The sequence below is a fragment of the Crassostrea angulata genome, chromosome 5 (genome assembly GCF_025612915.1).
Source record: "Crassostrea angulata isolate pt1a10 chromosome 5, ASM2561291v2, whole genome shotgun sequence".
Classification (NCBI taxonomy): Eukaryota; Metazoa; Mollusca; class Bivalvia; order Ostreida; family Ostreidae; genus Magallana; species Magallana angulata.
Window position 1 is genome coordinate 5,372,924 of NC_069115.1, and position 10,128 is coordinate 5,383,051.

The 10,128-nt window shown below is 33.1% G+C and overlaps 1 non-coding gene and 1 pseudogene across 1 annotated transcript; one reads left to right on the forward strand and one right to left on the reverse strand.

The window, feature by feature from the left end:
• The first annotated feature begins 4,828 nt into the window (after nt 1–4,828).
• On the forward strand, nt 4,829–9,841 carry LOC128183686 (uncharacterized; annotated as a pseudogene).
• On the reverse strand, nt 8,097–8,169 carry Trnaf-gaa (transfer RNA phenylalanine (anticodon GAA)). Its single transcript has one exon. It is a non-coding gene; the product is annotated as a tRNA-Phe (tRNA).
• Nucleotides 9,842–10,128: the final 287 nt, after the last annotated feature.

Genomic DNA, 10,128 nt, shown 5'->3' on the forward strand with positions numbered 1-10,128 from the left:
AAAATATCGACGTCGCCGGGCGTCACGGCGCAACGAGAAGAACTCAGGAAAATGACGATACAAGCTGTGAAAATGCTCAATGGTGCAAAAAATAAGTCAACAATTATTTGCAAGTTTGTGTTTAACTGTAATAAATTTTATAGGGGTGGTATTTTGAATATCAAACTGTCCGAAAGAGAGTAGAATATCTGTAAATATTTGGTAAAAAAATTAGTAACGTCAACCGGCGTTCAGGGTTATCCTTACTGTAAACTAAGAGATACAGGGTTAGAAAATGAAAACTTTAAAGAACTAACATGATTCTCGAACAAATGTGTACAAATAAGATGTTAATTGGTTCAATGCCATTTTAAATTGTAAGGAGAAAGGCACAAGAGACTAAGCGTGATAAAAAGATGGGGTTTATCTATAAACTGTGCGTGTTTAATCTTGACGTCATGTTTTGAACGTTACCGTGCGCCGTGGTGACAAAACATGTTGTTTTTAAAAAAGGGTAACAAAAATACCGTTTCATCGAATAGACTAAAAATTTGTATATCAATAACATAAGTGTTGGTGCACAGATAAATCTGTTAAGTATGACTTTCATGAAAAATATATGATAGACAGCCACATTGTCTTCGTATTTTTTGATTGACCCTCGTACAAATTAAATTCATTCCGAAGAACCTCAAAACAACACTTTCTTGGTATGTATACATTGCCTTTCATTATGCAAATTAATGGATACCACATCCACTCGGTGTTGATTTGTTTTTGCAATTGATAGTAACATCTGCAAATATGTGCCCTTAAATGAACCTATAGAAGAGCGCAAACGTTAATTCTGTAAATTTTTCATGACGTCACAATAATTACCGCCCGGGCTTATCGCTAAATGGTTGCATTATTTTAAACATTAAAACACAATTATTTTAAATATTCTTTTTCAAACATAAATATAAAGAAAACAGCAATATTGAAAATCTCACGGGGATATGAATTTGGTAGTAACGTGGTCAAATCCTCTGAAAAGTCCTTCGGGCTTCACAGGATTTGATCATCCGACCGGACAAGTTTGTATCCTGGTGAACCTTTTGATGTATATATCTTAAATGAATTATTTTCTCAGTTTTCGTAACATTGATAAAATGTCCATAGGTACTTTTTTCACTGCAATAAGATATCCTAATATAAAACTACAAAAACGTTCATTTCTGTTTGAAAAATTCAGAAGGAGGTCATTTTTCTACGTCACAATGATCAACACACAAGTTCATCATTTAACTGTTGCATTGTTTCAGACATAAAAGCACAGTTTTGTTATTAAATTATAGCGATTAAACTTTCTCAAACGCTACTATAAGTAATACAGAACTTAAAATGTTTAAAGGTTTACCGGGATATGAATTTGTTGGTACGTGATCAAACCTTATGAGAAGCATATTGAGTTGTAACGGATTTGGCCACGTGACAAAAAAGTTTATAGGTAAGGAATAAGAAATAATTCTTTGAATATTATGATGTGATAATTTCGGTTGGGACGTGATCAAATCCAATAAAGCCCGAAGGTCTTTATGATAGATTTGATCCCGCCCGGACCGAAATTATCACCTCATTATATTCAAAGAATGATTCCTTATTACTTATATTTATATAATTTTATGCCACTGTACGATTATATAGTTTAACTAGCGACGAGCTCGTTGCAAGCAACGATTAGGTTTTCCGTCGTAGCTGCGTCATACTTGTGACGTATTACAAAAAATTGATAGCTGACCATAGTACAATATTAGATGTGTAAACACTGAGAAACAAAGTATTAAATTTCTGTGACCGCGTAGATTTTACGGTGATAAAGAATTCGTCTGGATCTGCATCGGTCGTGTGCAGTACGAACCGGGTGAGGGAATGTTGGCGTAAAGTGTATAAGGTAAAAGGTTGGGGCGCGCTGTGGGCCGTGAGCTAAAACGAAGGGTAGGTTTGCCGAATTCCCGAAGGTCCACCAGTATACAGTTCCAGAGAAATAAACAGGCAATTGGTGCAGGATTCCACATTATTGGACGAGACTCAACGATGGCAACATTATAACAATTTAACAGACAGACATGTTACAAACAAGTCGGATATGGCCAGAAGTGGCCTCCGGACTCAAGACTCTGGGAGAGTCGGACGTGGCCGGGGCTGGCCGCCGTATTCCAGACTGCGCATTGAAAATTGTACATAACTATTTATAAGAATTTTAACAATGAGTAAAAATTGACAGGTAATGATGTATTTAGTAAGCTGAGTGAAAGGTTCACAGATATAAAATAATTAAATAAACTCAATGAGTCTTTGATGTCCAAGGAATGAAAATCTGATAATTGCACAATGTTGTTTTAAGAGATTAACAGTCCTTGAGACATGAAACTCTGTCTCTTTGAAATCACATATAAAGTCTGAAAAGTGTCATTCACTAAAAAAAAAATAACTATGTAAGAAATAAACTGTGAGAAAAAATTACGAAACAGATGTTGAATTTTACAAGTAAAGTAAAAAAAAATTATAATTGAACAGTGCATTTTGCACGATGATACGACATGTTTATAAGCAAATACAGATCTTAACACGTTGTCTCTAGTTTGATTCGCCGCATTTTATTCACAGAGTGGGACTGTGGTTATGCCCGGTACGAAGGTAAAAAGACCATTGGCAAACGTTTTACACGCATTTTTATCGAACGCGAGCGCCAATGAATCTCTTAGTATATATGCGGAGATCCTGGAAACTTTACAAGGGGTTTTGAAGAATAATTTTGTATTTCGAGGAGGGCCAACATGCGCGGATCAGAAAATGTTGCCGGGATGGGGGTTGAAAAGTCAGACGGTTATTTGAGTTTGCCAAGGGATGTCCGAGGCATATTTGGTAAGTTTATAATGTACACGTAATTGAAAGAAATTTCGCTGGGGGGGGGGGGGGGGGGTCTGGAACCCTTCCCCTTCTAGATCCGCACACGGAGAAGACCGATGCCGGTAATTTTACTGTAATTTTAACCAATTTTATTTAATTATTCATGTTCATAATTATCAGAAAACCAATATTACCTTTCAAAGAAGTTAAAACTTAAGATACGAACCATTTAGTCTCGGTGAGTATTGCGTCCGCGTACGAACATAATGGCAATTTTCAAGAAATTCGGATGGACGATCTGTGTCCTAAGTCGTCCATCCGATTCTTGTTCTGACTAAAAGCTACAGACCTGCAGTTAGAGATTGTCAATTTCTTATTGATAATGTCAATTTGTTTGTCTCAAAGAATCATTTTTTAAATCAATAAAGTTTTACCTTAAAAAAAAAGAAATCGGGCACAATTTTCAATGTAAGCATTTTACAATTTTATGGTCTAATAAAATTTCAAGAAACAACTCTTCATTGCTTTATCCGAAATACTGCATGAACAATTTCTACATCGCATTTTTTAAAATTACAAAATGATATTCAAAATGAACTTGGCTTAACAGCTAACAAACAGGCATAAAGAGAGACTGAGAACCAATTTCTTCTCTTTTTTTTTTACATCAAAAGAAATTCAAAAATAAATCAAAATATATTCTACAAAAAATGAACCTAACTGACAACAATTGTTTCTGCAAATACTGACTATAAATAACGAAAACATTAAATTGAATACTATAGAAGGATTCAAAATTAATTTCTTTACAACTTTGCTTCAATAATGCATTAGAAATGTTTATTCCTTTTTAAGTTATTGACAAGAAACTTTGGACGCCTCTAACTCCCTAATTATAAGGGCCAGCCCCTTTTTCGGTATACCGAATGAAAGGTCTGGGTAAGACCAAGAAGTTTTAAAATACATGTTATAACAAATTTTTATCAGGTAGAAAACTAACACGGAAAATACGCGAATTTTTTTGATTTTTTTTTCTTACCTTTGTTTCAACATCTATACCACCCCTTTTATTTGCATTTAAATAATAAATAAAATATATCTCGCACAAATTCAATGTATTAGCTTCCAAACCAGCCCATCTTTGAGACTCTGCCAGTCATCGTTAAAGCTAAACCCCCTGGACAAAAGAAGTCGTTAAATTTTACTTAAAGGGGAATAACTCAAAACCAGATAGGGATTTTCCTCAACTAAAATATGCAACGACAACATCACGCGGCATGTTATCAGTCCTGAAAATTTCAAAACAATCGGTGAACATACGAGCGAGATATTAAGGATCAAAGTTGGCGTCTAGAAGAAAAAAAAATAATAAGAAATTTGATTTTTTTTTCAGAATAATAGTAAGGTCTGCTCTGAGCGGAAAACCTTAAAAATATAAATAAGCAACCCCCGCTGGCGCCTGAATTATACGTCATTTATCATGGGTTTTATAGTACTAGATCGATACCTGGTGTTATCACATGCAAAGACGCTGGAAAATGGGAATATTGCAGTTTACTTGTAAACATTGCCATGTATTAAAAAAAACTGGCACATATTTAGGGTTATGCATTACTGGAAACAAAATAAAAAGACAAAGTAAACGCAATATAATTTTCAGGTTGGCTTATTTTCATAATTTGCATCACAGAGACTCCTCCCCTATCTATCCAAAAAAAAACTACAACACAAAGAATGAAAACAAAAACAAAACATACATATAAAATGATAATTATAAAAGTTAGATTCATTTGGACAAGCAAATCTGTGTTCAGAAACCTCTGTTTAGAAAACTGTGACAGTCTTATTCAAAACAACATTGAACTATACTTACTGATACGCTACATATCAAACTAAAAAAGGAAATTCCAACTATAATATTTTCCTGTTTTCGTATTTGTGTGTCTGGCTGTCCAACATGGAGTCCGAGACTGATTTGGTTGTATGCTGCACAATTTGTTTATTGTTGGCATCCATTGTTCTGCAAAAATGTGGGTTTTTCACCATACTGGATAAAGCACAATGCAACTTCACCATGTTTTAGAGGAGTTGTTTACAACTCGGGTTGCCCATATAGTGTTGAAGGTAGAAATATACTAGTACTCAAAATATTCAAAATATCTGCTCATTGTAAGATTTTGTTAAATTTGGATAAATACTAATATAAAACATTGAAGGACTTGGTGAAGCGGTTCTTGGGTTTCAGGTGACCATGTTTTTAATCATAGCCCTTACAGCCATGTCTACCATATTTCTTCTGCTGTAGCTGAAATAGATTAGAAATGATGATGATGTAAACGAAGAGACAAGTTGCTGCAAAACACTTGGCGGGTGCATAGTTTTTGTTTAACTACTTGCGGGTTTAAAGTTTTTTAAATTTTTTTTATAACATTTTTCATTTTTGCCAATGAATAAAAAAAATTATTAACGATTGAGTTTGCAATTATATACCAAAACAAAATGCTAAATGCGTGCAACGTTTGTATAACCCAAATGACTTGAAAAAATAAGAGCGCCGTGTTTGTTTAGTATGTTGCACATGCATTTAAAAATGAATTAACTAGTTTTTAGTTTAAGAAACAATAGAAACATGAAAATAGAAGCATGATTGTTGTTACTAACTTTGGCCACCACGATAAAGGATGGGCATTTTATCTTTGTTTGGCGGCCTCCTGTTATATTATACTTCAGGTACTCTTATCTTAAGCCACACCATGCTTCCTTTTAGATAAATTGTTTCATATTATTTGCAAACTGTAACTACTTAGTTATTTCATTTTATTATTCTAATAGATTGCAATTATGCAAATATGCCAGAACAAGCTTAGACAATAACATTTTTGCTTTTTTACTTATATAGATGATCGTTTGTTACTGCGTAATAAGATGTAATGACGGAGACAGTAGAAAAGAACTGACACAATATGGAATCTATAATCAATCACTGAATATAGATACGGATTACCACCATCATGACGGCTGTCACTGTTGAAGACGTATTTTAATATTCTAATGTCTAAAGATACTATATAAATGTATATACATGCATTGACATCATTTGTATTATCAACTTTGAAACTGTAATAAAATTAAATCCCTTTTCTATAAAAAATAAACGAACAATATAAGCTGATGACATAAAAAGTCATTTAAAAATGTTAATACATTTATATTGTTTAAAAAACTGCGCTTATAAAAAATTGGAAAAGATATATCTGAACATATATATGTATCACGGCATCGAAAATATTCATGTAATACGCGAGAAACAGAGATTGTCTCGTACATTTAACATTTTTCCTTTTCAGCAATCCTTAAAGTTCCTAAAGAGATTTTTTAAAAAAGATACAGTGCAAATGTATGGCTAACCACTTACGTATTCCCTTTTATTCACCATACCTAAATCTTAAACACCTTAATATGTTAACAGTAGCATACATTTGTGTATGGGCTTTTGATGAATTATTTATCAGTGTGGTTTGCCATGGCTCAGGCAAAACATGCATAGCATGTTGTCGTAATTGTCGTATTTCTCTAGTTCTAAGCATTGATAAATATTTTACGTTGCTTCGCAACTAGATATTTTAAATGTAGTGTCCAAAGTTTGTTTTTATAAAACACTGTATTCCTACTTTCCATTTGTGTTTATTCTTGCAAATGTGTGTTTTATGAAAACATGACACATGATTTAATTATATAAATGTACATATCTTTATTTACTTTTTATGTAATTCTGATTGTTGATGTCTCATTGCATTTATTTCTAAAGAGTTTCTATGTACTGAGTAGGGAAATCGAGTTAAGCATTGTAAATCATAAGAACAATGAAATAGCGTGATATAAATTATTTTTTGAACTCTGTTTTTCCTATTTTTTACAGTATTTTCTTTACTATTACAACGTTGTTATCTACGTTAAGCATGGAGTTATAGTCGAAAATTAATTGTGGTGATCTCATTTTCAAATTGCATGTGCTAAGGCTTTGATATATGTTTCCTCATAAATGCATTTTTTATCCAGATATAAACAATTACATAAAGGTATACATATAAATTCATTGTAGGGTTACACTATTTACATACAATTTCTATAGACTTTGAGCTCCGTCTCATAATTATAAGCACTTAAAGTGGTATGGGACGCTTCCATGTTGTGGCATACTGTTTATCAAAATAAATTAGAAAATGAAGTGTAATTATATAACTAGTTTCTTTTCCAGTATTTTCACCTTTAGACGTAGCGCAGTGGGTTAGACGGTCTACTACGAATGTCTCAATCAAGAGTTCTTATCCCACTGGTTTTACAATTTTTACCGCTCCAAATATTTTAAAAGCTATTTGTGTGTTAAATGTTGCAATATTTAAAAAAAAACCGGTGAAATTATTTCAATATGTAATTTATATAATTTATATAATATATATAATACAATGTATAATATGCTTTAATCGACATTAATATCGACAGATGTCCCATACCACCTAAAATATTCTCACATAAGGTACAATTCTTTTTCTCTGGTCAATCTTACGAAATTGTCTATACGAAGCAGAAGTCCGAATGACCCTCCTACAACAAACAACGTTGTTGTTTCTAATAGGTGTAAATTCGTTTATTCGTTCATGTTGGTACTTGTTTGTATCACAATCATGAGCAAGCATTCTGGTAAGTGTGTTCGAGATGACTCTTCAAGGTAATCCGCCGGAAACTGTTTTTACTGTATAACTCTATAGAGGGTAATATCTTTAAAATATTCAGAGGAAATGTTATTTGTTTCCCCTTCTACTTAACGGAACACAATTCAAATAAGACAAATAAGCGAAGAAAGCTTACTGCTAAACAGTCTATTTCAATTCCTGGAGGACAGGAACGGATATAAAACACTCCTGGAATGCCATCTCGAACTATGACTAGTAAGGAAGGACATACTTTACTGTAATTCTTTTTACCAAAACAGCTATGTCAGAATAACTCATTTAGGAACAGTGTTGATTTCGTCAAGTCGATGAACATATTTTCACTATTTGAAATAACCAAATCTGATCCCATGGGCGCTAATTTACCATCTTTGATTTTCCTTCAGATTCTCAAAAACAATTCACAGCACCCATATCAATCTTCTATTCAGAAATGAAAGGGTCATCAGTCCTTTAAAACGATAAAAATGTATCAGCCGCCGGAGTGTTCCGTGCCGGAACCCGGGATTGAACCGGGGGCCTTTAGATCTTCAGTCTAACGCTCTCCCAACTGAGCTATTCCGTCTGATATCTAATTGAAAACAAAACAGGTAAAAAAAAAAAGAGATGATTCAATTGATTAAAATGTGTATTTGATAACAATATATTGCCATAATTATCTTGATAGATACTGGACAGTACGAGAAAAACATTCAAACACTCCCAACATTGTGTGATTTTATGAAATAGTTTCCTTTAGGCTGCAGTGGCCATTGCTAACATTAACCATGATAAACCATGATAAATCGAGTATATCGAAAAGCAATGAGGAGAAATAATGCTGAAGCTTTCGTCTTGATCAAGAAAACGGAACACAGTTGAAGTACGCCAAATTAACAAGCAATTAAGAAATCAAACTGCTAAACAGTGTATTTCGATACCTAGAGGGCAAGAACAGGCATACAATACTCCATGAATGTTCTCTCAATTTATGACAATATTGTATAACTCTCCGCAATCTCCTGTTTTTGTTAATTAATCTGGATAAAAAAATATAATATGCCATTGAAAAAAAAAGTGCTGCATCAATTTCATTTGCACTTCCTTTATAGATATATCTGGATTTGTTAAAAATTTTCAAAGAGATAGAAATTGTAACTTGGGATAGACTATAATTTAGATTTACCACTTAAATTCATTTTAAAAATCAGATTTTCTGTAATTCAATGTATAAAAGGGACATTTTAGAGATAGGATCCTTTATTACATCAACTTAAAAATTGTCAGTTGATAAAGATAGTAAAAAAATGAAATAAAAATGATAAAAAGATAATTTAAACAATTTAAATGAACAAAAAATGAAAACATTTCAACACATACAATATGAAAGGTGAGGAGGCGTGTCAACAATTTCTTGTACAAAATTACAAAACTTAACAATTAACACAGATGATGGTAATCCTGATAATTAACGAAACAATACAAGGTACATACTTGCTCAGACTTGCTCTAGATGATACTTTCCTTTACTGCACATAGATACATCTAGGTGAATACTTTTGACATGGTCAATCAAAATAAGACTTATCAGTCAAACCTGACAATTTAAGTAGTATGCGTCATGAATCGGTTTTTTATACCTCCTATAAATCTCCAAAATCATAATCTTGTTTAACATCGTACCCTTACCAAAAACATTTATCCCACTTAAGAAGACCAAATTTTACAACACTAGAACATTGATAATATTACCTTTCACCAAATATTCAGTTATTTTAAACTGAAAGGAAAAACAACTTATACAGGCACTTCCTCTTTACAGCCACAAGTTGCTGTGCGTCATAGGTTTTGATTCCGCTATCGCTTCATGTTGTTTGATATTCATGGTTTTGCCATCTATAGTACTGCAGACTTGCGGTGCTTTCTCCTCAAGTTTGATTAAGCAGAACAATACTTTAAAATTTTACAGAGGAATTGTAAGCACCAGAGGGTGTCCGTTTGAAGTTTAAAGTAACGTTATATGTTTGGAAAAAATGTGGTGTTTTTTTTTAAAGAAACCTTGCTTAAAATTTGATAGAATGACGCAAACATTGGAAGGTATTTTTTTTTACCTTCTCTATTTCACAGGTCTTGGTGATACCGTTCTTGGACTTCAGATGGCCTCGTTTGCAATCATCGGCTTGACAACCACGTCTACCATATGGTTTATTTGCTGTAAACAGGATGACGATGAAGACAATCCTGAAGGCTGCCAGTGATACTTAGTGGATGCATTGTTTGTCTATATCCAGTCGCAGGTATTGTCATTAGAAGAATGATTGTTTCTTTTAATAAAATCCGTTTCCATTAGTAGGGGCTGTGTTGATGCCATGAATATACATGTATCCTCATTGACGTTGTTCTGTGTTTACACACCCCAGCTAATTCTTGGTCATCTTTAGAAGGCATTTAGGATACGTTTGCTCTGTACACGCATAGATGTGACAAGAAGAAAGACTTCTATCAAAAGATATTTTCTATTTCTCAATCTTTTATTCATATTGGT